We start from the raw sequence: 27,852 nt of genomic DNA on the forward strand, positions 1-27,852 counted from the left end.
TCTTTACCACCTGAGTAAATGTCTGTACACTGCATTGTAAGTGTGTGTACGTTGCATTATCTCGTTAAGGGCCTTTCAGGTTCTCCTCTCTGGTCTCCGATGGTCTGTAAGGGTTTTGTAAACACTCATATCCACCACGTAGCAAAGGAAAGATGATACATTTGGGAGATCATCAGCTGAAGTCTGAGCTCTGAAATCACCCCCAAAGTCATGCAATAATCACAAGGTTTTTTCATTTGGTCAGGAAAAAAAGAAAACGGAGAACGAAATCCTAGTAGCAAGCATGCAAAACTACCATAAAACCGGGGAATGGCCAATGGGTGAAGAATTGGGTAGAATGATGAAGAATTCTGGGGTATTAAATAAGTTATGACTTGGCTCTCATAAAAATAAAACCATATTTTTTTTTCTAGAATCTCAATGCAGTTCAGTAATTTACTGTCTTGGGGGTGAAAATATGATTTTTTTTTAATTTTATAAACTGGTAAGTAATCCACAGAAATGCAAAAATAACACATTCATTCATGGTTTCACTTGAAAAGATTCCCTTAGGCACTCTATGTGCCAAGCCCTGTGTTGACTGAGGCGTAGTTCAAAGCAGCTCCTATTTTAGTGAGAAATCACCAATGTCAAGTAGTGAGTCCTCTTTCGGGAAGACCAGAGTCTTTCAGTGGGAAGAGATTAAGAGGTCCATTAATTACTAGGGAATCACAGAAGAGAAGACACTCTCTTGGCTGCTGGACAGCCAGATCATGGGTCCATCTTGATCCACTCAAAGTGGTTAATGCACCTGAGTTAATACAGCGGGGGTTCTAGAAAACTCTCACTGCTCAACCAATGATCCTGCAAAAGAGAGATTTCAAGTGCAATGAATGCTTGGAGGCAGGACCCTGGAGTATCCTCTCTGTTCTCTGTGACTCTCTCAGAGGCCTCATGATGGACAATGATACTATTTTGGATTATAATTGATCACTATTCACTCTGAAGAGGAAAAGCAGCTTTTCTATGATGTTTGACCCTACGTGCTGAAAAAAGATGAGGTCATTGCATCCTTTTATATCTAGGTCACCAAGAAAAAGATTTCCTATCTAAAAATATTTACCCTACTAGCCTATTGACATTTTACCCTAAGAAATGTGGTTTTCTGGGTGAAATACAGCCCTCTTCATTTTTCTAGCTCTGGAAGGAGTGCCCCATTCATTTATTCATCAAGCTATTACTGAGTGCTTCTATGAGTAAAACTTCACGACAGACACCATGGGGATTACAAAGTAATCTGACACATAGCTTCAACATTTAATGAATTTACAGGTTACAGTTGGTAGTTACTCAGATTGCCATTAATACTAGGAAGAATATGGAAAATCCGTAAGAGGGGAATATTGGAAGAATGACCAAAGCTGGAGATGGTAAGAGAATATGCCAGAAGGAAGAAATGAGGTCAATGAAGCATAGAAAGCAATGCATCTTCATCTTCAGTTCACCTCGGAAGCACCTGGGGAGCTCCCTGAAATGCAGATAACTTGGGCCCTCTCACCAGATACTTGGTTCTAAAGACGAACCTAAAGATCTGAACCATAACAAGCAACCCAGGTGATTCTGATGTAGGCAGTCTTTGCACTATACTTTAAGAGGCACTGGCATATGAGACAGAATTGCCATAAACAACATGGGGAATGCTCAGCAAAGAGGAGAGCAGAGCACTTAACTATGGTGCCCAAGGGAAGGTAGTGTCTCAGAATTGGAAGGTATATGTTTGTTAAAACCTCAGTAGCAATGTTGATGTGAAATGACACATCTGATGGGCTTTCCTTCCCACAGATGGGGACTTGAGGCAGCATCAACAACGTGAAGCCCCTTCGTGAGTATGTGTACAGAAGGAGTGATGGAGGGCAGAAAAGAATGCACCCTAGGAGGAGATCACAGAGCCCCCAAAAAGGAGTTAAAGCCCTGGAGGTAACCTATAGCTACTCCATGTTAGCATTTCGCTGAAGGCTAGTTTCTTGCCTTCTCAAAGCAGAACAGGTAGGAATTACTAGGATAGTATTTCTACATATGGCAAAGCCCTAGGATAAACAGAAGTCTTTGGAGACCTATGCAATTTCCAAAAATAAGTCCTGAGTAGAGTGTGAAGAAAGTGGAAAAGAGAGTAAAGATGCAGAAACGTGAACCACAAACTGGAAGCTTTGGATGGTGAGGGAAACTGTATCCTTTAAAGTACAGGTTCTTTCTGGCGTATCACTAAACCCCTGTTTGCAGTCACTTTTTGCTTTCTAGTCTGCTTCTTAGAACCGGGAATGTTTAATAAAAGATCCATTTTCAAGCTGTGTGAAAGGAACATTCAAACGGCCTTAATAAAAAAAAAGCAAACAAACAAGGAAAACACTAGCTATATAACAGAGGCTGGTGAATTTCATCAGCTTTTTCCCTGAGTCATTAAGTTTCATCTTCAAGTAGATAGCTTTTCAGGAGAGAGAATCCTATCAACTTGCAGTTTGCAAGTCTTTTCAATTTTCCTGCATATTCTCAAATCACAGTCCTTGAAAGAATAAGATGCTCTCGAGAAGACCAAAAGTAGGAAGTGACAAAAAATATATATATATTTTTAAAAGTCAAGTTGGTAGCTGTTCCTTAATGGTAACCCCTCACCAAGCTATGCTGCAATTTCTAAGACTCCTCATAATATACTCACTGTATATTTACATTGAGCAAATAAATCTTAAAATTGGAAGTCAGTTTAGAAAGGAACTAGGTAAATCTTATTATTCTGAGGAATAAATGGAGTTTTGGTGGCTTACAGGAAAACAAAAAGTTTTTATTCAAAATTATCCCCAAGCACAGTTTATGAAATATACTACTGTCTCTACTGGATGGAGTCTCTAGTGAATAAACCTTTCAACTCAATCCTATACTCCTTTATTTGAAGAATTGTTTAAATATCAGCTTATGTGATATGGTTCTAATGCTAGTAACTATGACGAGATTATTACATTATTGTCCTTTTGTGATAGATGAGGATTGCAAAAGAAGGGGATTCATCTACAACAATGGACATTTTGGGAGGAGTCATTGACAATCTAGAGAAAAGAAATAATTTAATTAGCACCAGAGGACAGTAGTTTCTGCCTCCTAAGTCTTTGCTTAAGCAATGGCTGTTTCAATCAATATCAATGAGGAATGAGAGAACCTTCATTCATTCATTCCTTCCACAAATTCTGAATGTCTGCAGTGAGCCCGGCAATGTGACTGGTTCGGTACTATCTAAACAGACACAATCTCTCTGTTCATGGAATTCATTCTCTTGTCACGAAAATAGACATAAGTTAACATTAGTACAAAAAAGAAACATAATTATTAATCAATAAATTCTCTAAAGGTTAAATACAGTCCTACAAGAATAAGTAACAGAGGTATTGACTTACTAGGGTGCTAGGAATGGCTTTGCTGAAAACATAACCTCTGAGCTAATATTCCCGCTACACTCAGCAGAAAACTAAGCAAAAGGTTGACGGAGCTCAAGGCCTTTGGTTGAAACTTTTGCAACTACCCCCCTCTGTAATGGGAATACTCACAGACCTACCTTCTTAGATATGTGCCTGTCTGGCATGAGATCATGTTTGGAAAATACTAAAAGTAGCTTCGATGATTTACATGTGGCTTTTCTCCTCTGAGGTCAGTCATGCAATGGCAGTTAATGGTATTCTACCATTGTGGTAGCCAGGATGGTCACCAGTTTGAGTGCTGCTCTCAGCTCTCACTGGCCAGGATGCGGCTATGGACTTGCCCCTTCTCAGTGTCTTCTATAAAACTGAAGAATTTTGCTAACAGGCACCTATGGGATGCTAATCCTTCACCTGAGCATGAAGAGTCATCGTCATAATAGGCACCTGTCCACCTTCCCAGGTGGACCATTCCCGGTAGTCAGCTGCGTTGTTAAGAGACAATTACCTACACATGCACTGTGTTTTCCTTTTCCATGCTTGTAAACCTGTCCTCCATAATCCATCTCAAATATCAAAGTTCCCTCCAAAAATTATTTTTATTGCTAAGAAGGTCCCCAAATATCACCTAACTCAACTCCTTCCTAAGAAAATTCAGGCCTCAAGAAGTTAAAAGATTTTTTCAGACCCACACATCTCTGCAGGGACAGAGTTAGACCTAAAACCAGGCCTCTGGGTTTACAGGCCGTCTCCCTCCACTCTCCACCAACACCACATTGCTAGGTGCCCCCCATGCCACCAACGGTACATTTGCATCCAGGGTCTGGAGTTGACAAACTTAAGGCCCTCAGGTCAAGTTCATGCCACCTTCTATTTTTGTCAGGCCCATGAGCTTAAAATGCTTTTTTACATTTTTAAGCTGTTGGGGAAAAAAATGAAAAGAAAAGTAATACTTCAAGACATATGAAAATGATATGAGATTCAAATTTCAGTGTCCATAAATACAGTTGTATTGGAATACAATCCTGCCCATTTGTTTGCATATTGTCTATGACTGCTATTTCCCTACAACAGGGAAGTTCTGCAATTGCAGCTTGAAAAGTCAAAATATTTACTATATGGCCCACTGAAAAACAGCTTGAAAATCTCTGATGAACATCACTATGTGAGCACTTATCTTCTTGGATCCTTCCAGAGCCACCCCTCAGTGTTATGTTCATATAAAGATGCATAGGGCAGGGCAGGGGCTCTATCTATTCACCACTCAAGTTCTAACAGCAAACCCTTATTGACCATTCATCTATCGGAAACTGTTTCAAGTGTTTTACAACTATCTATGCATTTATTCCTCACAAAAATCCCATAAAATAAGTTCTCATCATTTCCCTTTAATAGATGAGCAAAATGAGGTCCAGAGAAGTTAAGCAACTTGCACAAAGTTACATACACCATCAATTGAATTCAAACAAATAGAACTATTATGAATATATCTGCTGCCCTCAGAGTTAAATATAGCTATGGCCCTTCAGTTTATTAGTCAAGAGCCTTAAATTACAAACAGAAATTTCTGTAATTCCTAGGTGTAATTTCTTCCACCCTAGGAAATCCTTGAGGCACCCAGGAATCCCTGAGGCTGAAATGCCCCACACATGTGATGGCCTCCTAGGACTGCTAAGAAAGACGGGGGTTGTGATTGTGGTTTAACAGACCAAGAGCTGACCTTAAAGTCAGACATCTGGACTCTGTCTCCTATTTCACTCTTATAAAGTAATTTCATTCCATTTCCTATGGCCTCCGTTTGTATCTTTGTTTAAAAAAACAAAAAACCTAGATGACCTCTGGATCACTTCCAGCACTATCTGTGATTCTAAGCAGCGAGAACAGTGATAAAGAGACGCTCTTTAAAAGGGCCAACTGACAGCAGGATGTCCAGGAACAAAAAGACAATGAAGCATTAGAAGAAAAGCACCATTGATATTAATCAAACTTTGCCCAATATCAAGGAACAAATTTCAGCTCTGGCGTCCTACAGCCCCCAGCATTTGAAAGACAGATCATTTTTGAAGAGTGACTTGAAACATCTGGGAGACGCTTGACGTACAGCTGGGCCCTCTCCAAACTCTATCATTACCCCCTGTCTGACATCACTCCCATCTGGGGCTCTAACGTGGTCTATGGAAGGAGTTTAGGTTTGGATGTACAGCAAACAGATGCATGAAACGTGTCCTAAGACTGGGTGCTATGCATCAAGCAGAGACGAGCCAATGGGTGGCCTTGGGCCCTGTGCTTTAAGGGGAAGCGGAAGAAGCCAGAAGCTGAGAAACTCGAGGAACTCAACAGAGAAAGCACAGAGCTACCAGGTGCTCAACAAATAAAGGAAAACCGCCCATTATGATGGGGGAACTATCATCATCACGTTTGAGGGAGGAATGGGCAGGCAAGTAGTCTATCCCTTGCCTCACCTTTCAGACTGTATACTACAGCCTCTCCCTGTCCTGGAAGTTCATTGTAAATTTTTTATTTCAAGCGTAAAATACATTTATGCAATGCGATCATTTTTCCAGAACCACAGTTCTATCCACGAGAGAGTATTAAAGTGTCAGAGCTGATCTGAAAAGTCTAGAAATGGCCCCCAGATCACCTATTGCTGCCCATATCATAAATTAACAATTGGTTTGCATGTTTAAAAAATATCCAGGCCTTATTTATTGCTGAAATCCTTCCCATTCTTTAAGATCAAATGCCTTTTCAATGTCCTCTTCTTCTTCTACTCTTATAGCCCTTTGCCCATTAGATAGCTGCCGTGCCCTATCACTCCACCTTGTAATTCCAGGAGAGTGGGATAGCCCATGAACTCCCCGAGAGCAGAGAACACTATGAGAAGAAAATGGTTTGAGATAGCCTCAACAGCGGGACTCTCACCTATTCGCTCTTAACCTGGACCAGTTATTTCACTGAGTCACAATCTTAGCATTTTAATTAGAATAACATTGCTTCTTTGCAAAACACTTGTGTGCATTAAATGAGACAACATGTATAAAGTGCCTAAAGCTAGTTCCTAAAACCTGATGGCGTTCAACAAACGTCAAATAACTTCTCTTCATCAGCTGCATGCTCTGAAAAGCTGAGCCCAGTGCTGTGTACACAGTGGATGCTCCACAGATATCACCGTTGGGTTGAAGTAAATTCCTGAACCACCATCATGGCTGTTTGAGTGCATCTCACATTAGATTCAACCGGGAAATTATTAATTATTCTGATGTCACATGCCATGACAGCTGCAAAGTGATTGCTCTTTCTGCCTCTGCTTTTTATTAAGATGGACCCTAATGTTTGCATCTGTTTGCCCAGCTCTATGACATGTACTGGAAATCTATTTGTCTTTCTTGCTCTTTCACTGACACTTTCTATGTTACTGATTGGAATATTCCAAAATGCTACAGTAGAAAGCATTGAAGATTTTTTAAGGTTATCATTTTACTCTAGAAAGAATATTTGCCCATTTCTCACCAGCCTTAAAAAAACAAAATTGTTTTCATAGAAGGATCAGATTTTTGTGACCTTCGCTGCCCCTAAAGTAAAATTTCTGTGTGGGAGCTTACCTTTGCCTCTGACCAGCTACTCTGCAACCCTGCCATCAGCAGCCTCGTTCCCGGGCCCCAGGGCCACGGACACACCTGCCCACTGAGCGGGCAGGGAGAGTATTCCCAGAGCAGCAACCTAATTTCCACTTTCTTTCACTTCCTCTGCATCTTTCTGTGTTCCAGGCCTTCAGGACTTTTCTATCTGCCGGCTGATCTGATAAACCAATTTAAAAAGTTAAAAAAGTGAACAGATGCTAATAGCTTGTGAGAATTAATGGTAATTCTTTCTCAGGTGATAGCATCTCATTTTATTAGGGAGCTACTGGATAAAATTCTCTTCTTCAAATGCATGGCTTTAACAGTGAGAATTTCAGATCTTATGTTGGTCAATGGATAAGTGTTTTGAACTTGGGGATTTTTTGCCCATCCACAAATCTCTCTCGAACCCTTGGCCTATCTTGTTACTTACTATACTCTCTGGGCTGAGCAGATCAAAAGAAAATTGTGAATGTATACAGAGAAAGCTCAGGGTTCAATACAGAGTTGTCAGAAAAGAGAGTCTACAGCACGGACCGCAAGCAACTGCCTTTCAAGTTTAGTCAACACCCTGGAAAAAAGGCACAAATCTCGTCATTTGTGTTCTGAACTGCTGTTAATGAAAACATACCAGTAGGGGTTTATGCTAGGAGTTTCCAATTTTAAAAGATGGGATCTTTGATTTACAAGTACTACTGAGAATCTAAACATTGATCCATTTATGTCTCTAAATATGTGCTGTGTAAATATATATATAATCGCATGTGTGTGTGTGTGTATGTGTATGAGAGAGAGGGAGGAGAAGGGGAGGAAGAGAGAGGGGAGGGAAAGTGAAGAAAGAGAGCAAAGAGAGAAGGAAGAGAGAGAAAGAGAGATTTTCTGGAAGAGAAAGAAATAAAACTGAAAAAAATCTTACTGCACTTACTGAGGCCTTACTGGACTAGCTCTGAGTTCACATCAGAATCTAAAAGGCAGACTCTGAAAAGCTCACAATTCCCAGAATCTAGCCCATCCCATTGGGTAAAACCATACTTGACATTTACTTCCACTAAATTTCAAATAGTCTCCTTGGAAGAGAAATCCCTTCATTCAGAGGGAAAAGTGGACATGGCTAGTTCAGCAACCCACTGTGGCTTGGTGAGTCACAATTACTACTGAGAACGACAACCCAAGTGAAAGACATTTAAGGAGCCATAAGTCATGCTGGACCTGTTTCTGTTATCTACAAAAAGTCAGGGAGAATATCTGCCACAAGAGGGAGCAGGAGAATTTGGTCAGATGGGGGACTGTTTGGGAGAGGTTATGATGAAGGGTCTAACCATAAGGTAAGGAAGGCTATGGTGAAGGTCTAACTATGAATACTGGAAGATGTTTTAGAAGGAAGCACTGATTTCTTAAAGAAATAAAAAATATAATGAAAGAACCAGAAAGAACAAAACACTATGATTCTAAGATCTTAGCAAATATAAGGCAATTTAATCTTTACTTGAAAGGAGTATATATACACACTGCAAAGACATAAAACATGCAACATATGCACTCTAACATCCTCTTTTAACTATGTATTTCTGTTTCCAAATTTGATTTCTATCAATTTGGATCTTGTTTATTTTCATGCTGTGAGAGCAGACTGCATCTTACCTACATACTGCTCTCCCTCTACCTGGGGGCATCACGGAGAAAGAGCTCATCTCACTGAACTGCAACACGAAAATCAGATGTTCCAGTCCTAAAATATACTAACTTTGAGACAAACAGATTTATGAGCTAAATGGAGGTTTTAGTTTGCTTTAAAGGTGGACTGCAACTTAACTGGATCTGCAGAGCTTTTCTCGTCATTTATTTTGCTGAAGAAACAGGCTATGTACAAGAGGGAAGGAACCATGCTTTTACTTTGCAAGATAAATAAAAGTCTATTTTTGTCTGATAAAAAAATGTTAACCATAGCTTGCTAACAAATGGTGACGCTCTTTTGGAAGGTATTTTATACATTTTTTCAAAACAAAGTAAGATGGAATGAACCATTACTGTAATTCCTACAAACAGTCCTGTAGGTGCTCCTGACTATATCTCCCCTTTCCTTTGAAATTTGATTTGCAGTTAAAGCACTCCTACTGCTCTGTTCTTTTCTTCGCATTCACGGTCAGCAAAAGGGTTACTTAGTTCTTAATTTAGGCTTAAAGTAAAACAGGCGGAGATGGAGGCAGAGACAGAGAAAGAGAAAGAGAAAGCACTGCCTTTAATTCATTACTCTCCTCTCCCTAGCCCAAAGATTTCAAAATAGAGTAGATTGTCATGGACACTGTTACATCTTTTACAAACCCTGAACAGCTCAACAATGAATAATGGCTTACCCCTGTCCAGTACTTTTTTTTTTCTAGGAATTAATCTTTCCATTTTAAATAAGGGACAACAGCCATTTTAGGGAAAAAAAAAAAAACAATAAAAAAACCAAGGCTGGTTTTATAGCGGATGGGAAAAATCTTAGCTGGAGTGCTGTAAACTCTAAATGCAATCCTTATCCTTGCAGAATTTGTAAAATGAAAACCACTTTAAAAACACATCTCGCTTCTTGATGAAATAAATGGATTTTTCCCCACCTTTTCACTCAAGGCCCCAAAGATGGAGCTAGTGCTTCCTTCCTTACCCCTGCTTTCACAGCGGCAAACCTAATTAAGCAACTACAGCAAACCACAGAGATAATCCAAGTAACAGGATCTGAAAGAGGGACCTAAAACCAATCACCCTTATTCTAGCTTTGCTTTCCTATCTGAAATGAATGAAACGTGGAGCTACATGTTTCTCCCTCTTTTCTTCCCTGACTTGCTACAGGAGTAGCTTTGAGAAAGAAAGAAAATATGTGGGATTGGGGGAGGGGTGCCAGGAGCAGGTGTACTTTCCCAAGCCCCTCCCAGTCACTCCCCATTTCCCTTAGGAAATCTTCACACAGATGCAGGATTGATGCGGACATTCCACGGCTCCTGCTTGGAGATACTCAACAAGGCCTTTAACCGGCTCTAATCAGAATCTCCACCTACTCAGCTGGCTCCTCCAGGATCAGAATGCCTGCACTCTTCATTGCACCTCCCACTGACATCCTTTCCTCTCTTTTTAGTCTTTACACCTCCAGCAGGACAAAGTTTGTATTGTTATGTTCACAACCACTAGTGGCTGACTAGTGGAAGGAGAGAGCGAGCGAGCCAGGGAAGGGAGGCAGGAAAAGGGGTTAAACAGATACCTAGGGCTAAGCACAGAGTTTCTTTCCAATGATTGCAGGCGACATGCATTTTGCCCCCCTCCCCTCCCCCCCCAAAAATCTATTAAATCTGATTACCCCTGCTCTCAAACCCAACCATTGCCACTTCGCCTGGAGAGGGAAATACGAATTGCCAGCTCAAGTCATTCATCAGTCAACAGACTCAATGGGGGAGGTAGGGGGTGTAAAGAAACAAGGATGGACATATACCGTATTAAAAAAAAAAATCGCCTAGGCAGATTTGGTTTCTTAAGCCAAATGTCCAGCCGTCAGACCGTCCGCGTCGTTATTACGGAGGAGGCAGCAAGGGTATCCTCACATCACAGAACACAGACTATTTCCGTCAAGAGCCAGCAAAGCCCCAGGGGCAGCTAATGCAGCTGCAAAGTTCCCTCTGGGTCTCCTAGGGAAAGATGCCTGTGCGTGCAGAATCCCCACCGCACACACCACGGCCTGAAGTGCGGGGACCTGGACTCCTGAGCCCACCGCCCGCTGCCTTTCTCCCTTCCCTGCCACCCCTGCCCCGGCCACACCTCCCGCCTCTCCGCAGTTGGTGGTATAGGGCACACACGTTAGAGGAACGCAGCGCCCGCCAGAAAAGAGGGGACGCTGGTGTGGCCTTGGTGGGGGGGAGACCCCGGGGATTACCGGGAGGAGAGCTGACCACCTAGCGGTGCCCGGTGGGTGGGGACGCCGGGATCGCCTGCCGCGCCGTATTCCGGGTGGACTTAGCTCTTCGCGCCCTGAACCTTCGGAGCCCCGCGGCGCGCGGGGCGCAGCATCTCTCCCTAGCAGCCCTTCCTGCCTCCGGCAGCCGGCACTGGCAGGCGGGCACACTCACGCCCAGACGCACCCGCTCCAGCACTTTCCCTCCCGGAGAAGCGCGGCCACCCCAGAAAACGTGCGGGGGGGGGGGGCGGGAGAGACGAGGGAAACACACACACACACACACACACACAACGAGACACACACACATACACACAATTCGGGAGCCCGTCTCTTTGCCAAGGCGGATTGAAGCGCAGCCGCCTGCAGAGCCCATGGAAAATAGTTGGCTGTCTCCGGCCACATCCCCTCTGCCTGCCCAGGCTAGGAGCCTTACCTGGCCCGGGGAGAGTGAATGTGTTCCTTCCCGTCCCTGCACGCCGCTAGGAAATGCGACTCCCTGCTGCCTCCTTTTCAATAGCTGGCGATCAGGAGGAGGTGGCTCCCATCTTCTTGGGAAAGCGCAGAAGCACCGACGCGGCTGGCAGACTCGCGGGCAGCGCCAGCGCGAGCAGGAGCGGCGGCGGCGGCGGCGGCGGGCAGTCGGTGCGCGCGGGCGGGAGGCAGGCGCCGAGGCCGGGAGGCTGGGAGGGCCGGGGCCCGGGCGGCGCGCGCGCTCCCTCCCGCGCTCCCTCCCGCGCCCCCTCCCGCGCTCGCTCCCTCCCGCGCACACTCGCCCGCCCGCAGCCTCGCACTCGCTCACACGCGCGCTCGGCCACGCTCCCGGCGCCGCCGCCCGCGGAGTCCCCGGCTCTCACGCAGCCTCGCGCGCCCTCCGCGAGCCGGTGGGCTGTGCGCTGGCGCGTCGCGGGGTGCCGAGCGAGCGCTTGGGGAGCCACCGAGCCTCTGCCGCTTAGACCGTTTTTTCCATTTCCTCCAGGCTCCGGGCCCCGCAGTGCGCTGCGGCCGGGCGCTAGCGCTCTCCCGGGCGCCCGGCCCCGCGGTGACACACGCAGACAGGCGCTGCAAGTTTTCTTTTGAACCTTTCTCGCCTCACCCACAGGTAGAGAGTCCCAGCCTCAACTCGCCTACCCATTTCTCACCTCCGAAATTGTTGTTCCAGATATATCTTCCCTCCCCACCCCCCTCCATTTTCTACCCCTCTGCTAAAAGACGTATTCTTTTAATAAAAGGTTCTAGGGGTAGATCAGTGATTTTTTTTTTAACCACCATTCTGTTTTTTCCCCCTACATATCAGATATGCACAGCTATAGATGCTGATAAGAGGAGATAAGGACAAGCGTGTGCTGGGGGCGGGAACGTGAGGGGGGGGGGTGGTCTTCCCCAACCAAGAACTCTGAAAGGTTGTCCCTCAAAGACTTTTTGGTATTGCCCTCAAATATTGCAGCTCGCTGGGGATTCAAGACCAAAGAGGCTGTTTAGTGGGAAAACCATGCAGCCTTAAACGACAGAGAGGAGTAAGAGTTGAGTATTAAGGTCGGGCTGGGAAAAGATCTTACACAGCAATCTACGAATCATTCATTGCCCTTTCCAAGAGAAGAATTCTCATTGCCAATGCATCACTTCCCCATAATTAATAAAGGAGCATTGCACCAGGCCCTTGTTCTCTTGACAGCTCATTCATCCTTACAAACCCTTAATGACTTGATAAGATGAAAGGCTAGACTTAGCTGTGGAGTTCGGCAGTTCCCAAACTTGGCTGCACATCACATTCACCTGGGAAGCTTGTTTAAAATGCCGATTTTAGCTTGAGACTGTGATGCCTTCGGTCCCAAGTGGTTCTCCAAGTTTGTATCTTTGAAGCAGGAGGTGATATTCTCCACTCTCCTGTCGGCAGTCGAGTGCCCTCCTGGTGGACAGTGGCCAGTGGCGGAAAATAGGTCTTTGGGGATGGTGAGAGAGGAGGGCACTGCAGAGTACCAGGCAGAAAAGTTAAGTTCTTTAGGTTAGTCCCCAGGACTTACAGTTCAGCTGTGTGACAGTCAGGCCATAGGAAAAGAGAGAATCTGACTCCAGGAATCCCACTCTTTATTGAGGCGGAGAGGGAGAAATGAAAAGCCGCTCTCTTCTGTCTCTATGCCAGTGGCTCCTAACTGGCTGCACCACAGAATCAACTGGGGAACTTTTAAAAATCCCAGTACTCAGGCCACACCCCAAACTGATTAAATAGGACCCTCTAGGAGTGTGACCCAGCCTCAGTAAATTTTTTTTTTTTTAATTTCCTGGTTGATTAATCGGCACAGTCGAGATTGAGAACCACTGCTGTAGGGAAGTATTGCTCAAACGAGAACTACTGCCGAAGGGAAGTATTTCTCAAAACATGGACACATGACACAAATCACAGGTTACCCATTGGTTCTGGTGTGGCCTGGGAATCTGCATTATTACAAACTTACGAGTGATGCTAATGCTGGCCACATGAGGACTATGCTTTGTTTAGCAAAGTTCTGTCTCTTCCACCTAGTGGTGTGGCCACAGCTTGACAAAGGAAACTTCACACTACTTCTGGTCTTGTAGGTTCCCGGGTGTCTTCTTCCCTGAGAATATTTTATTGTACTTGCTATGAGTTAGATTTTCTTGGAAGCTGTTCTCCGTACAAACTGATAGACAGTACTGACTAGTGAGTGTGAACAAAATGACACCGTGGGGGACACAAAAGGTCACTGTCTCTCTGTTAGAGTGTGTCTTCGGCCAAAAATGACGTAGGATCCTGACTTCATGAAAGTGTGAAAGGCAGACATCTGGCTCAGAGCCATTGAAAGGGGCTTGGAGAGAAAGTGGCTGCTTTCTAAATGACCCCGAGAAGAGCATATAATGCAGTGACTCCACCCAAAGGAAATAAGGCAAAGCTAAATGAAAGAGCCAAGGGAAAGAGCGAAGTGAAAATGTGAGTGGACTGTGTTTCACTGGAATAGATTTTGTGAAAGGGTGCAGCCTGGTACGGCTATTATGGACCTCTTATGCACAGTTCAGGTTTTCTTGAAAGTGTAGCCTTGATTGTAACATGGGATGACAAGAACCCAGGTCTTCAAATTGTTGTATTTCAGCGATGCCCAAAGTCTATCTTGTCAATACCTGAAGAGGCAGCACATCAGGCCGTGGTGTGTGCAGTGGGGATGCTGCACGCACAGGCATCTTTCCCTAGGAGACCCAGAGGGAACTTTGCAGCTGCATTAGCGGCCCCTGGAGCTTTCCTGGCTCTTGGGGGAAATGGTCTGTGTTCTGTGATGTGGGGATCCCCTTGCTGCCTCCTCCGTAATAACAACGCAGATGGTCTGATGGCTAGACAGTTGGCTTAAGAAACCAAATCTGCCTCAGTGATGTTTTTTAAAAAATACGGTATATGTCCATCCTTGTTTCTTTATACCCCCTACCTCCCCCATTGAGTCTGTTGACTGATAAATGACTTGAGCTGGCACCCCTGGGGCATCCCCTAAATGGCTGAAAAGGCATCATGGCTGCATTTTGGTCCTCTTTATTCCTCCTTTTTTTGCAGTCTGGACTGCTATTTAATTTGGATTCTTGGAAAAACCCTACATTAAATAATCTTCTGTGACTGCTCAGTGATTTGGCAGACTTTTTGATTTGGCTCAATTTCTGAACCCCTTATTTTCTTTACCTTTTATTTTTTCAATAAGGCATCCTTAAAAGGGTTCCAGGGCCCCAGGGCAAACCAAACCTTTTGTTCCTTCCTAAATGTCATACATGACTGGATTTTTATTGCAAGCGTTATCAAAGGCCACATCACAGGTAGAGGCAACAGGACGTGCCCCGCTCTAGGTATGGAAATAGTGAGGCTGCTGCAGGCTGTGGCCTTGGAAAGAAGAAATACTATATGTAGGAAAGTAGTGATTTACATTCCAATGGGAGTAATATTTCTCAATTATCTTCTCATGAACTGATTGCCGTTCTTTCCTCAGGACTTGGAATTCAGAGTTATGGGGATCCACTGTTATCAGCCATTTAGGGGATGCCCCGGGAGTATCATTAGAACCTGATATATTCTAAAGATGATTCAGATTTCCCCAGCAAACCTTTTGGGGATCCTTTAGCAAACTCACTTTCAGACCAAGTGCAAACGTTGGGAATTAGGGTCTACCTTTGTATCCAGTCTACCCTTTGTTAGCACCCATGCTGGATTACCCAATAGAAAAATTAAACGTGATCAGGAGCACAAAAAGGTTTTTTTGTTTAATATTTGAAATTTTATTTAAAAAGCCTAGTAATTCTGGGTAAACAAGTACTTTGTTGTAATTTCATATCCATGTCATATGATTCAAGTTCATTTTTACTTTGCCTTGCATAGGGGTGCTGCCAGTAGGTTTTCATGACTTGGGGCTTCTTCAGGGTCTCAGTAGAGTCCTGCGCACCCCGATCTCATTTCCTGTCTCTCCCACTCTTGACCATTTACTTATCTGCTCATTCATAGGCTCAGTCTAATTTGCATTGCTACATGAGAAAAACGTATTATAACACCCCCAGTCTGGCCCGCGAATGGAGCTCAGCTTTAACCATTCCCCCAGCTGCCCCGGAAACTTAGATGGACCACTTGGGGCCCATTTTGTCCTTTAGGTTCTTTGCTGCTAATTGAATCCAGAGTTCTTTGCCTCAGGGGTGACTGCAGGGATTCTCTGCTCATTCCTAAATATGGTCTCCCTCCTCCCTGAAGTGCGTTCCTGCAATTAAACTTTCACTTCTCTGTTTTGATTTAACCAGTTGAACACCACCCTTAAACCCAACCCTAAGGGGGCCCTGCAACTGTAACACAATCCCAGAGTTTGTGCATCATTGCTAGTGGCTTTACAGTTAGGACCCACCTCCCCTGTGCTCTATTGCCATGGCAACAACCGCTTCCCCTGAGTGGCCGATGGGTTTTCCAGTCTTTGCACATTGGGGCCTCGACTTTTACTTTTGAGCAGTTTATATTCAAGGGTTGGGCTTACGAAAGTCCCCACACTGTCATTTTCCATGTCTGCGTCCAGTTACGTTAAGGAAATAATTAGTCCATATTCCATGACTTTACAGCTGGTGGTAAATCAATGGCAGAATCATTATGTACAATAACTAATGTGTCAGAAAAGAACAGCAGATGAGTTAAGAGCCAAGGTTTTAAAGTCAGAATATCCATCTGGGTTTTCATCCCAGCTTTGGCTGTGTGACTTTGGGCAAGTTTCTTAACCTCTCTGAGTCTCAATATCTGTGTCTGTAAAATCGGTATGGTACCATCTCCCTTAAGGAGTTGTGGTAAGGATAAAATGTATATAATGCACTTGACAGAGTGTCTGATCATAGTAGTTACCTAACACATGGTATCTTATTTCCATTATTGTTAGTTCATAAAGGTTCCATATTGTTCTATTTATGTTTCATAAAAATGATACCCATATTAAAAGTTTCTATATATTAAGGTTCTGTATAAGCAGACCATTTCATTATGATAACAATTCTGATAATAATCATAGTTGATAGACAGAAGTCTATGCAGTGAATAATTCAGGAAATTGGTGATTTCTATAGTATGAAAGTGTTTTCCTTCTCTGTAAAAAAAAAAAAAAAAAAGAAGCTGCTTGTGCGCTTTCTGATTTTCTAGGAACAGAGTGTGGTGTGATTGGTGAAGGAAGGGTGCCCCACCTTCTTGCCTGGTTCAAAGTCATTCTTCACCCTTATGTCTGGGTATCAATTTGATCCTATCTCCACTAAAATCTGAGGGTAGAATTTCTAAAAATAGAGCCAATTTAACCGAATTCCATAATGACTAAGATTTTGGTTGTCACACTGATTTTACTAATGGGGCATGCACTTCTTCCCTACATTTGCACAAGCTCTCCTCAACACTGATTCAGGACTCTCTGGCAATGGGGACTTAGGTTGAATCACCCTGAGCCCTCTGTACTGGGCACTGACTCCTCCAATCCCAGCTCAGAGACGATGTCCCCGAGAAGACACCCCAGTTTTTCCAATAAATCTCTCTTTTATGCACCAGTTTTTTCAATAAATCTCTTTTTTACGCCATTGCTGATGATGTACAGCTCCCTCCCTGCATCTTCAATTGCTGAGCACCTATTAGAACCTTTCTAGGGCTGCCAGTACTCAGACGTAGCCCTTGAAAGTGGCCACAACAAAGATACCTAAGGGGAAAATAGACTGAACTTATGGGAGTTCCAACCCATGGTTTAATGATGAAGATTCTGCTACCACTAGAAATATCTGGAAATAATGAGGCCATGTGCTTTTGTCTCTTGAAAAATTCAGTCTCTCAGCTTGTGTGACCTAAAGAGTCTTTGGTAAGCATGAGAAAGTAAAATCCCCAAACTGCTCTTTCTATTTTCCCATTCTTTTAAAATATTATCCGGTCACACAAAAAGCTTAACTATCTTTAGACTTGTTTCAGAATTTGTGAGAGTGTTGACCAAAATAAATGGCATTAAATGTTATTTGGGTAGACATTAAAATGATTTGCCATCTACAATTAATTTATATATATATAAAAAATCCATATAAACTAGCTCAAAGAGCTCTGACTGCCTATTTAGAAAGAAAGTACAAAGGGATTTGCCCTCTATGAGTATGTGAATATAATTTGCACATGTCAGCCAGGCTGCTTTAAGAAAACACTGAAGACCAGGCCCTATCCCCAGAAATTCTTTTTTCATTCATCAGAATAGGGGTCTGCATACTGCTTTCATGTGTTTGTTTGTTTGCTTGTTTTTTAAAGTTCCATAAGTGATTCTGAGGTTCAGTCAGAGCTCAGAACCACTGGCCTAAGATCAAATGGTTAATCAGTAAAAAGAAAACCATCCTTACATTGAGTGCAGTGTTGTTTCTACTCTGTTACTCCATCATATTTCAATATTTTTAACAGAATGTAAAAATGAGGACTTACGAGGACTTCTGGGAAGGTCTGGAGTGGCTCGAGATCAGCCCTGCTCCGCGGAAAAATTCGAGAAGGGGCAGGAGGGTGACTGGAGGCAGTGAGTCAGGAGTGCTACTGAACTGGGAGAGCCTTCGGCACCACATGCAGCAGACCTGGTTGCAGAGGCTGAGGAACTGAGAGGCAGAAAGCTGGAGCCTGGCACAGAGGTGCAGAGCCGGCAGGAGTGCACAGCCCGCGGGAGTGCACGGACGGGAGCCGGGGACTAGGAAGTAAACCAGGCCACGTTCCTTGGGCACGCTACTGTCACCAGTGCTGCCCCGTGACCTGAGACTCACCCCACACCTCAGGCACCTGAACCCCCTCACCCGCTCCCATTCCCTGTGCTCCAGGCGCCCCCACCCCACAAGCCCCTGGTGCACATACCTGCCCCACACCCCCAGCCCAAGTGCAGCCCAACCCACCTCTCCTGCACCCCTCCTGAGCACTACCTCCTCCCCCTCCCTGTTCCTTGCAGGCTGTTGCCAGTGCATGAAGGTTGTAGGCACTAACCTTCATACCCAGGCTACCCTGGCCCCCCTGCTTATAGTGTTGCACAGTCTCACCCCACACCCTGCCAAGCTCTGTGCATCAGTTTACGGCACTTCTAGACCCACGCATGAATCATGTCATTCAGTTCTGGGAACCTCAGTTTACAGCACACCTAGAACCATGCATGCACATGGCTGTCAGCCACACCTCCCAGCTCTGAGAAAGTGCTGACCTACACAGTCTGGTCATATCTGTCCCTAATCCACAAGGACATAATGCCAACCAGCTGCCACAGCTCTACACATGTGCACAAAGATAGATGATATGTTAACAGACTAAACTTACCGATTAAAAGATACAGATTGGCAGAATGGATTAAGAAACATAATTCAGCTATATGCTGCTTACAAGAGACTCATTTTAGACACAAGGATACATATAGATTGAAAGTGAAGGGATTGAAAAAGATTTTCCATGCAAGTTGTAACCAAAAGAAAGCAGGAGTAACTGTACTAATATTGGACAAAATAGACTTTAAATGTAAAGACATCATAAGAGACAAAGAAGGACACTTTATGCTAGCTAAACAGTTAATTCACCAAGAAGATATAACAATCATAAATGTTTATGCTCCCACTCAAGGACCTCCAAAATACATGAGACAGACATTGGCAAAACTGAAGGGAGAAATAGATGTTTCAACAATAATAGTATAAGACTTCAATATACCACTCACTCTATAGATAGACCAACCAAACAGAAGTTCAACAAGGAAATAGAGAAGTTAAATAACTTGATAAGTGAATTAGACCTAACAGACATATTGCACCTCACCGCACAAGTAAATACATTCTTCTCTAGTGCTCATGGAACATTCTCCAGGATAGATCATATGCTAGGGCATAAAACAGGTCTTTATAAATTTAAAAACACTGAAATTATTCCAAGTACTTTCTCTGATCACAATGTGATGAAGCTGGATCTCAATAACCACCAAAGAATGAGAATATTCACAAATATATGGAGATTAAATAACACACTCTTTAAATAACAAAGAAGAAATTGCTAGAGAAATCGTAGCTATCCAGAGATGAATGAAAATGAGAATACAACTTATCAGAATTCATGGGATGCAGCAAAGGCTGTTCTGAGAGGAAATTTATTGTCCTAAATGCCTATATAAAAAAACAAGAAACAGCAAAAATCGAGGACTTAACAATATACCTGAAGGAACTTGAGGAAGAACAGCAAACTAACCCCAAAGCAAATAGAAGAAGAGAAATAACAAAGATTAAAGCAGAGATAAATGAATGGGAGAACAAAAGAACAATAGAAAGAATCAATAAAATCAAAAGTTGGTTCTTTGAGAAAATCAGTAAAATTGGTGGGCCACTAACAAGACTGACAAAAAAAAAAAAAAGAGAGAGGATTCAAAGAAACAAAATCAATGATGAGAAGGGGTGAGTTGCCACAGACCCTGAAGAAATAATAGAAATCATTAGAGGATACTATGAACAACTGTATGCCAACAAACTAGACAACTTAGATGAAATGGACAAATTCTTGGAGACACACAAACAAGCTACGCTGACTCAGAGAGAAACAGAAGATCTCAACAAAGCATCACAAGTAAAGAGATTCAATCAGTTATCAAAAATCTTTCTACAAAGAAAAGCCCAGGGCCAGATGACTTCACATGGGATTTAAAAAAAAAATTATTAATAAAACCAATCAACATAGAACAGGAACATTCTTAATGTTTGAACACTCCATACATGGTGTGCAATCAGTGGCTCACAATACGATCACGTAGTTGTATATTCATCACCATGATCATTTCTCAGAACAGTTACGTCACTCCAGAAAAAGAAATATAAAGAAAAAAGAAAAAACTCATGCATACCATACCCCTTACCCCTCCCTATCATTGACCGTTAGTAGTTCCCTCTACCCAATTTCTTTTAACATTTGTTCCCCCAATTATTTATTTATTTTTAATCCATATTTTTTATGCATCTGTCCATACCATAGATAAAAGAAGCATTAGAACAAGGTTTTCACAATCACACAGTCACTTTGAAAAAGCTATATCATTTTACAATTATCTTAAAGAAACATGGCTACTGGAACACAGCTCTACAGTTTCAGGCACTTTCCTCTAGCCTCTCTAACACACCTTAAACTAAAAAGGGGATATCTATATAATGCAAAAGAATAACCTCCAGGATAACCTCTCACTCTATTTGAAATCTCTCACCCACTGACACTTTATTTTTTCTCATTTCTCTCTTCCCCCTTTCAGTCAAGAAGATCTTCTCAATCCCTTGATGCTGAATCCCAGCTCATTCAAGGATTTCTGTCCCATTCACAGGGGAATTTTATTAAACATTCCAAAAAGAACTAACACCAATTCTGCTTAAGCTTGTCCAAAAAGTTGAGGAAAAAAGAACTTTACCTAACTCATTTTATGAAGCTAATCTCATTTTAATACCAAAACTGGGTAAAGAGACTATAAGAAAGGAAAACTACAGGCCAATCTCCTTAATGAATATAGATTCAAATTTCTCAATAAAATATTAGCAAATAGAATCCAACAACACATTAAAAGAATTATGCACCATGATGAAGTGGGGGTGGGGTATACCAGGAATGCAAGGATGGTTCAACACAAGAACATCAATTAATGTAATACAGCACATTAATCAAAAGGGAAAAAAATCACATGATCATCTCAATTGATGTTGAAAAAGCATTTGACAAAATTCAGCATACTTTTCTGATAAAAACACTCTGAAAGATAGGAATCAAAGGTAACTACCTCAATATGATAAAAGGAATATAGATAGTCAGCATCATACTCAATGGAGAGAGACTGAAAGCTTTCCCCCTAAGATCAGGAACAAGATAAGTATTCCCACTCCATGACGATTATTCATCATTTTGCTAGAAGTTTTAGCTAGAGCAATCAGGCAGGACAAAGAAATAAATGGCATCTGAGTTAGAAAGGAAGAAGAAAAACTCTCATTATTTGTAGATGATATAATACCATACTTGGAAGATCCTGAGAAATCTACAACAAAATTACTTGAGCTAATAAACAAATTCAGCAAGGTGCCAGGATATAAAATTAATGTGCAAAAATCAGTAACATTTCTACACATAAGCAATGACGTAGTTGAGGAGTCAGTTAAAGAAAAATATCCATTCAAAATACCAACTAAAAGAATCAAGTACTTAGGAATGAACTTAACTAGGGTCGTAAAGGACTTGTACACAGAAAACTATGTAACATCACTAAAAGAAATCAAAGGAGATCTAAAAAGGTGGAAGACATTCCCTGCTCATGGCCTCAGTCTCTATAAGCCCAATCCTAAAGAACACCTAGGGCAATATATAAGATTCTACAAGGGTTCCATGCATTAGAGTAACTTTCTAGAAGCTACAACCTCCAGATGGGTCCCTGGTCCAGATAAGTCCTGAAACCTAGCCCAGCCTTTCCAGAACATCAGATAGTTCCATCTCCCTATTAGTGACAGACCCTTCCAATATCAAACATTTAGAATCACCATAGCCCAAACCCTTCTAAAGAGAGGGATGGAAAGATCAAAGGTGATGGTGGAGTTATACAGAGAAGATAGGATTTAACAGATGAATATGAATGCTGCATCATTAAGTTGGTATCTCTTTTAGTCTCCAGTGTTTTAGAATAGCTAGAAGTAAAAACCTAAAATTGTGGAATTGTAATCCATGTCAAACTCTGAAATATGTTCTACAAGTAATTGTGGTGCTATGCTTTGACATTTATAGCTTTTGTGTATATATGTTAGTTTTCACACACAAAAAAGAGGAAATAAAACTCCATTGTGATGATAAAAAATGTTTTAAGCCCTCTAGACTCCTATATTCTGGAGCAACTAGAAGGAAAAAATTATGAGAGGATCGTATGGTAGCCCATGACAAACTCTGGGATCTGTCCTATAACTACTTGTTGAATAGTGCTTTGAAAACTATGGCTTTTTTATTTCTTTGCTTTGCATATATGTCATACTGTACAATTAAAAATTAAAAATTAAAAAATGAGGACTTTGGAAAATTAATAGACCTTACAAATGTTTGGGACCTGTTTCAGAGTCTCTCAGTGGCACCCAACAAAGATATATCAGCAAATTCGAAAAATGATCAAGAAAATAAAGTGCATGTCTGCAGGACCTCTGTCTTGTTGAACAGTGTATCCCCAGAATCCCAAAAGGATCGCAGTGCATGGTAGATGAACTAACGAAACATATCTTGTGCCCTCCTGGAGGACTGTGATCTGGAGAGAAGATGGAACTGGTTGCAAGGTAAAGTATACCCTCTGGCCCCAGTCCAGTGTGGATAGCAATTTAATATTAATCAACCCCTTGTTGCTGCAATGCAGGTCCTGGTTGGCCCCTGACATCGTCACCATATCCACCCCAACAGCCCTGGCCAGCCACCTGCTCTGCAGTGACAGATGGAGCGTCTGGGACATCGCAGGAGGCCAGAGCACAACCGAGATGGCAATTTGACCGGCCTCAGGCTTAGGGCTGTGAGTTGACCCTATGCGGTGAGCTCAGGCGTTACTTGAAAGTTTGTATTTGGTCCAGTTCGCAAACAAGTCCGAGAGTTTCCTATTTAGCTCTGCTATCGTTATGTTTATATTTGTGCTTGTCTTTTCGTTGATTATTGTTCAAGAACAGCATATGTGAGCTTCCTGATACATTCAAAGTGGGTCGTCAAGCTACTCTGATTAAAGGCAAAAAGCTGGGCATAGCAGAGAGAAAAAGCACACAGTTAAGAATTAATTCACTTTTTCACCCATTCCTTCACGTATTCATGCAACAAATATTTATGGACTAGTCTGGGCCAGGCATTTGTCCCAGAGTCTGGAGATGGAGCAGTGAACAATCAGTTAAAGTTCCTAATGGAAAACTGCAGGCGGTGAGCAAAAGAAACAAGTTCACTCACATTAGGAAGCCTGATGCAGACAATGCTATGAAAGAGATAAGGCAGGGGAAACAGGTTAGAGCTCTAGGGGCAAGAACCAGGCTAGGTGGCCAGTTTTGGAGAGACCTGAATGAAGTTAGGATTTCCCAGTGACAGCATCATCCCTTTTTTGAGCGTGCCAAGCGGGTGAAATGACACAGCATAGTATTCTGTTTGTGGATAATTTGTCTCTGCTCTGAACTGAGGTTCTTTTAGGAACTTTAGGGATTTAGGAATTCCCACCTCAGAGCCGCCAGACTTTCATCCAGGATGAGCAGCAAAGTACCACAGGGCTTTCACCTCTGCCTCCAGGAGCATATTCATATTATGCAAATACGAGAGTCGTTCCAAAGAGATCTCACCGCCACCGGGGTTGCACATAAAATGGCTGCTTTCGTTCCAAAGGCAGAGCAGCTGCAAGGATTCTGAGTTTCCCTTGGTTTTATTTAAAGAAGCACATCTTAGGAATGCAGCTGGATGGCAAACTTGAAATAAGCTCTAATGGGTGAACCTTTTTTGCTGTAAAGTCCGCGGCATGGGTGAGGAGGGCAGGGAAGCACAGGCCTGGAATCTAGGGATGTGTCTAGTGCTTGCCATGAGTTCCAGTTCACAACACCTTTTTCCTTATTCCTGCATTCTGATCTAAGACTACACAACGCACATATCACACACACATGTATTCACAACACACTCATACACACTCATATGCCCACACACTTACACATACTCAATCACTCACACACATTATTCTTAACTATAGCCAAATATCTAACAATCGAAAGATCACTGATTATAAATTTGCCAGTCACACATGGAAACCATAGCCAGCCTCTTCTTATTTATTTAAAATATTATTTAACATTCCTGGACTTTTATTTGCAGGATCTTTTAGACTTGGGTTCAAATCTACTTAGAGATTTCTATGCTAAAGCACATTATGACCTATGCGTTGCCTTCCTTTAAAACCAACAATGTCAGATTTGAAGCCTGAAAAAGATACCCACATTGTATGATATCATTGTGTCTTATCTTAGAGTTTTTTTTTTTTTTAATTCCTGTTGCTTCCTTGTTGTTGTTAAAATATCCTCTGAATGTCCAATTTGCTCAAGGAAAGGCAATTTTTGGATGGAAAATTATTCAAATCAGCAAAATGCCTATCTAACTTGTAGTAGGTGACCAATAAATGATGTGTGGACTAAAGTATGCAAATTAATGGAACTTGCTTCATTTTGGGGCAATCATTTTAAGGAAACTCTGCAGCAAGTTTCCTGGCTGAGTTTTTAAGTCATCAGGCAGCAAATGTTGTGCAGCTACTCCATTAAGTGGCATACATCTCCTGTGGAGATTCAAAAATTAATTAGACAACACCCTTGACCTCGAGAAGTTTATTCACAGAGAAATCTAAACTGAAGGGTTTGAGCTTGTTTGTTTGTTTTCATTATTGTTTCATTTTTTATTTTTATTAGAGAAGATGTAGGCTTACAGAAAACTCATGGAGGAAACATGGAGTCCCCATATACCCAATCCCTTATTAACATTTTGCACTAGTGTGGTAACTTTGGTAAAACTGGTGAGAGAATATCACTATAATTGAGCAATTAACAACATCCATAGTACATGAGGATTCACTGTTTGTATTGTACTGTCATATGGTTGTTTTTAAAAATGTTTTTGTCCCATTATCAAATATGGACCTGAAATTTGCCTTTTTAGCCATATTCAGATATGTATTTCAATGGCATTAAATTATATTTGCAATGTTGTGCTCCCATCACCACCATCCATTACCAAAACTTTTCTATCACCCCCAAATGGAAATTCTGTACCAATTGGGCATGAACTCCCCATTCCCTACCCCACCCTGGCTCCTGGTAACCTGTATTCTAGTTTCTGAGTCTATAATTTGCTTATTCTCGGTATTTCATAGCAGGGAAATCAAACAATATTTGCCTTTTTGTGTCTGGCTTATTTCACTCAACATGATGTCTCCAGTGTTCATCCATGCTGTCACAGGTGTCAGAACTTCATTCCTTTTCATGGCTGCATAATATTCCATTAGACGGATAGACCTCACTTTTTCACTAAGTTTCTCTGTGGACACTCGGGTTGCTTCCATCTCTTGGAAATTGTGAATAACGCCACTATGACTATCCAGTGTGCAAATATCTGTTCAAGTCTCTGCTTTCAATTCTTTCAGGTATATTCCTAGAAGTGGGATTGCTGGGTCATATGGTAAATCTTTATAACTTTCTGAAGAACCACCAAACTGTTAGACTGAATGTTTTTGATCAAGTAAATGCGGGGGAAGTCACAGACACACACTGAGTGGCCCTCCTTCATTCCTCACCTACCCTCCTTCGGCTCCTTTCCTATTATGCACAGGGGTTTTAGTATGTTTCCATCCCACAACTCAGGGGAGTTAAGGCTAATGAAAAGGCCTGGTCAGATCTTGAGGCCAGACACCAGGAACAATCAGCCCCAGCTGCTGCTCAGAGGGGGACATCTCAGTGGCAGGACCCCCACCCTTGGGGTTGTAGAAACCCACCCTTGGGGTTGTAGAAACTCGTCCCCCTCTCTGACAGGAAGCTGCCATCCACCCACCCTGACCCGAGCAGCTGGTCTCCCCGGGAGACCCGCCACGATGGAATCTCCTCCCCTGCCTTTTGTTCAGACCCTTTGTGCCATGTAAGGAATAAAGCGGTTGTTTGCTGGAAGTTTCTGTTGTGCCCGAGCCTGTGTTCCAATGATACGCCATATAACAACTCACTCCATGGCAAGTCCTGTGGCCAGATGTAGGATTTATGAAGCTGCATCTTGATGGCGTGTTGGAGATGTGTTAAAGGGGAGAAAGAGAACAGTGAGGAGACGATGACAATCACTGCAAAGAGAGCCCATGAGGAGGACACTGAACAGGGACTGGAGAGAAAAGGAAAGGATGTGCTTATATTTATCTCTGGCTCAACCCTCGGCAGGGTTCCTTCACCACACCCCTCCCGGACACCCCCAGGCGGTAGTTTTAGAAAATACTGGGTTTTCGTACTAATCAGTCTGGATAGTTTAAATTAGAACACATATGATTTTTATAAGTCTTTTAGAATCCTAAGGGAAAAAAAATTACCTTTTCAAAGCAACGTACCAGGATGGAGGGAGCAGTCTGCTCCAGTAGGGAGAAGGTTTGATCACTCAGATGGTTCACAGTGATAATAAAAAGCAGACCAACCCTCTATTGGTTTTCTGATGGTGTCCAAATTCTCCACAGACTCTGCACCCCCTTATTCCTTGAACCTTGTGTTTACTGCTCCCACTGCCCACCTCCCTCGGTGTGTCACCACCTTTCCAATAGATTGTAAGCTGAGAGTATGTAGGCTTCTTCTTACAATGTAGAGCTGATTTTTAACCAGAGAGAGCAGGTGGGAAAGCCTCTGCCCGCACCACCCTCCAGCTCCAATCCCACAACTACACCATTAGATCTCCAGACATTTAAATCTACTGTGTGGGAAAGCCAACTGGAGCCAAGGCTGATGAAATGTGGACTTAATGAAGAGCCGCTCACTTCCTTTAACTTCAGATGCTTTCCCTGTTATTTTACAGTAAAGGAATCAGTGAAGGAAAGGCGAACGTAATTGTCACATTAAATCAAACCTTTTGGTTTTTTAGTCCATATGGAAATTATTTTGCTAAATGCAGTTTTATTGGTTGGATAACAGACCCAATGACAAAATCAATTTCTTCGATTGTTCATATATGGTTCTGGCATGCTCTGTGACACACTCTTAATCCGACCAACTAAAAAGCTGAGCCTTCATCATTGTGAGAAATCTAATGTTAATTTAACACTGATGCTACTTGACATTATCAAATATATCTTTAAAACGGAAAGCATAGGCTATGTTTTTAGCTGTATCCTCTTGTTTTAAGATGAAATGTTATTTATTTTATATGATTTATTTAATTTAATATAAATATTAATGGCAAAAAATGCCTAATGAATTTCCTGGCATGTTTGGGGGCCCCTTTTTTTTCTGTGAGAGGATGTTGACTCATGGAAGTAACCATCAGAGCAAGTATGGACTTGAAATTTCTGGAAATGGACTTGCATTTTGGCACTCTCACTTGTGAGCTATATGATCATAGATGAAAATAATTCACTCACTCACTCATTGAGTTGGCTTTTGTTTTTGTTTTGTTTTTTGAGTGATTCTTAAGCAAGGCACTGTGTGAAACATAAAGGAATCATCACTGAGCAAATGGGGTTTTCACCTTAGAGAAGAAAACTGACATTAACTAAATTCATTATTTTGTTAACAGCTGTAGTCAGCTGTTAAAAGGAGACACACAGTCAACAGAAGGCACTGACCTTTTTTAGGGGAGTCTCTTAAAGCCTCCTAAAGGCAAGAACATCTA

At 42.4% G+C, this 27,852-nt stretch overlaps 1 protein-coding gene and 1 long non-coding RNA gene across 22 annotated transcripts in view; one reads left to right on the top strand and one right to left on the bottom strand.

Moving 5' to 3' along the window:
• SLC8A1 (solute carrier family 8 member A1) overlaps positions 1-27,852 on the bottom strand; it is a 390,011-nt gene that overhangs the window by 317,961 nt on the left and 44,198 nt on the right. For 6 of the 20 annotated variants that reach the window (XM_077134078.1, XM_077134076.1, XM_077134075.1 and 3 more), the window contains exon 1: positions 11,419-11,594. The exons of 11 other annotated variants lie outside the window; for them this stretch is intronic. The gene's annotated coding sequence lies outside the window, so the exon portion shown is untranslated. Of the gene's footprint in view, positions 1-10,964; positions 11,120-11,418; positions 11,595-27,852 lie in introns of those variants that run through there. 3 more of the 20 variants (XM_077134061.1, XM_077134073.1, XM_077134065.1) reach the window with 3 other exon arrangements.
• Positions 11,914-26,195, top strand: LOC143660733 (uncharacterized). Of its 2 annotated transcripts, XR_013164213.1 has the most exons (4): positions 11,914-12,084; positions 22,574-22,784; positions 22,862-23,011; positions 26,031-26,195. It is a non-coding gene; the product is annotated as an uncharacterized LOC143660733 (long non-coding RNA). The 2 variants fall into 2 exon arrangements; XR_013164212.1 differs by lacking the exon at positions 26,031-26,195 and having other exon boundaries at positions 22,862-24,832.

The sequence above is a fragment of the Tamandua tetradactyla genome, chromosome 17 (genome assembly GCF_023851605.1).
Source record: "Tamandua tetradactyla isolate mTamTet1 chromosome 17, mTamTet1.pri, whole genome shotgun sequence".
Lineage (NCBI taxonomy): Eukaryota > Metazoa > Chordata > Mammalia > Pilosa > Myrmecophagidae > Tamandua > Tamandua tetradactyla.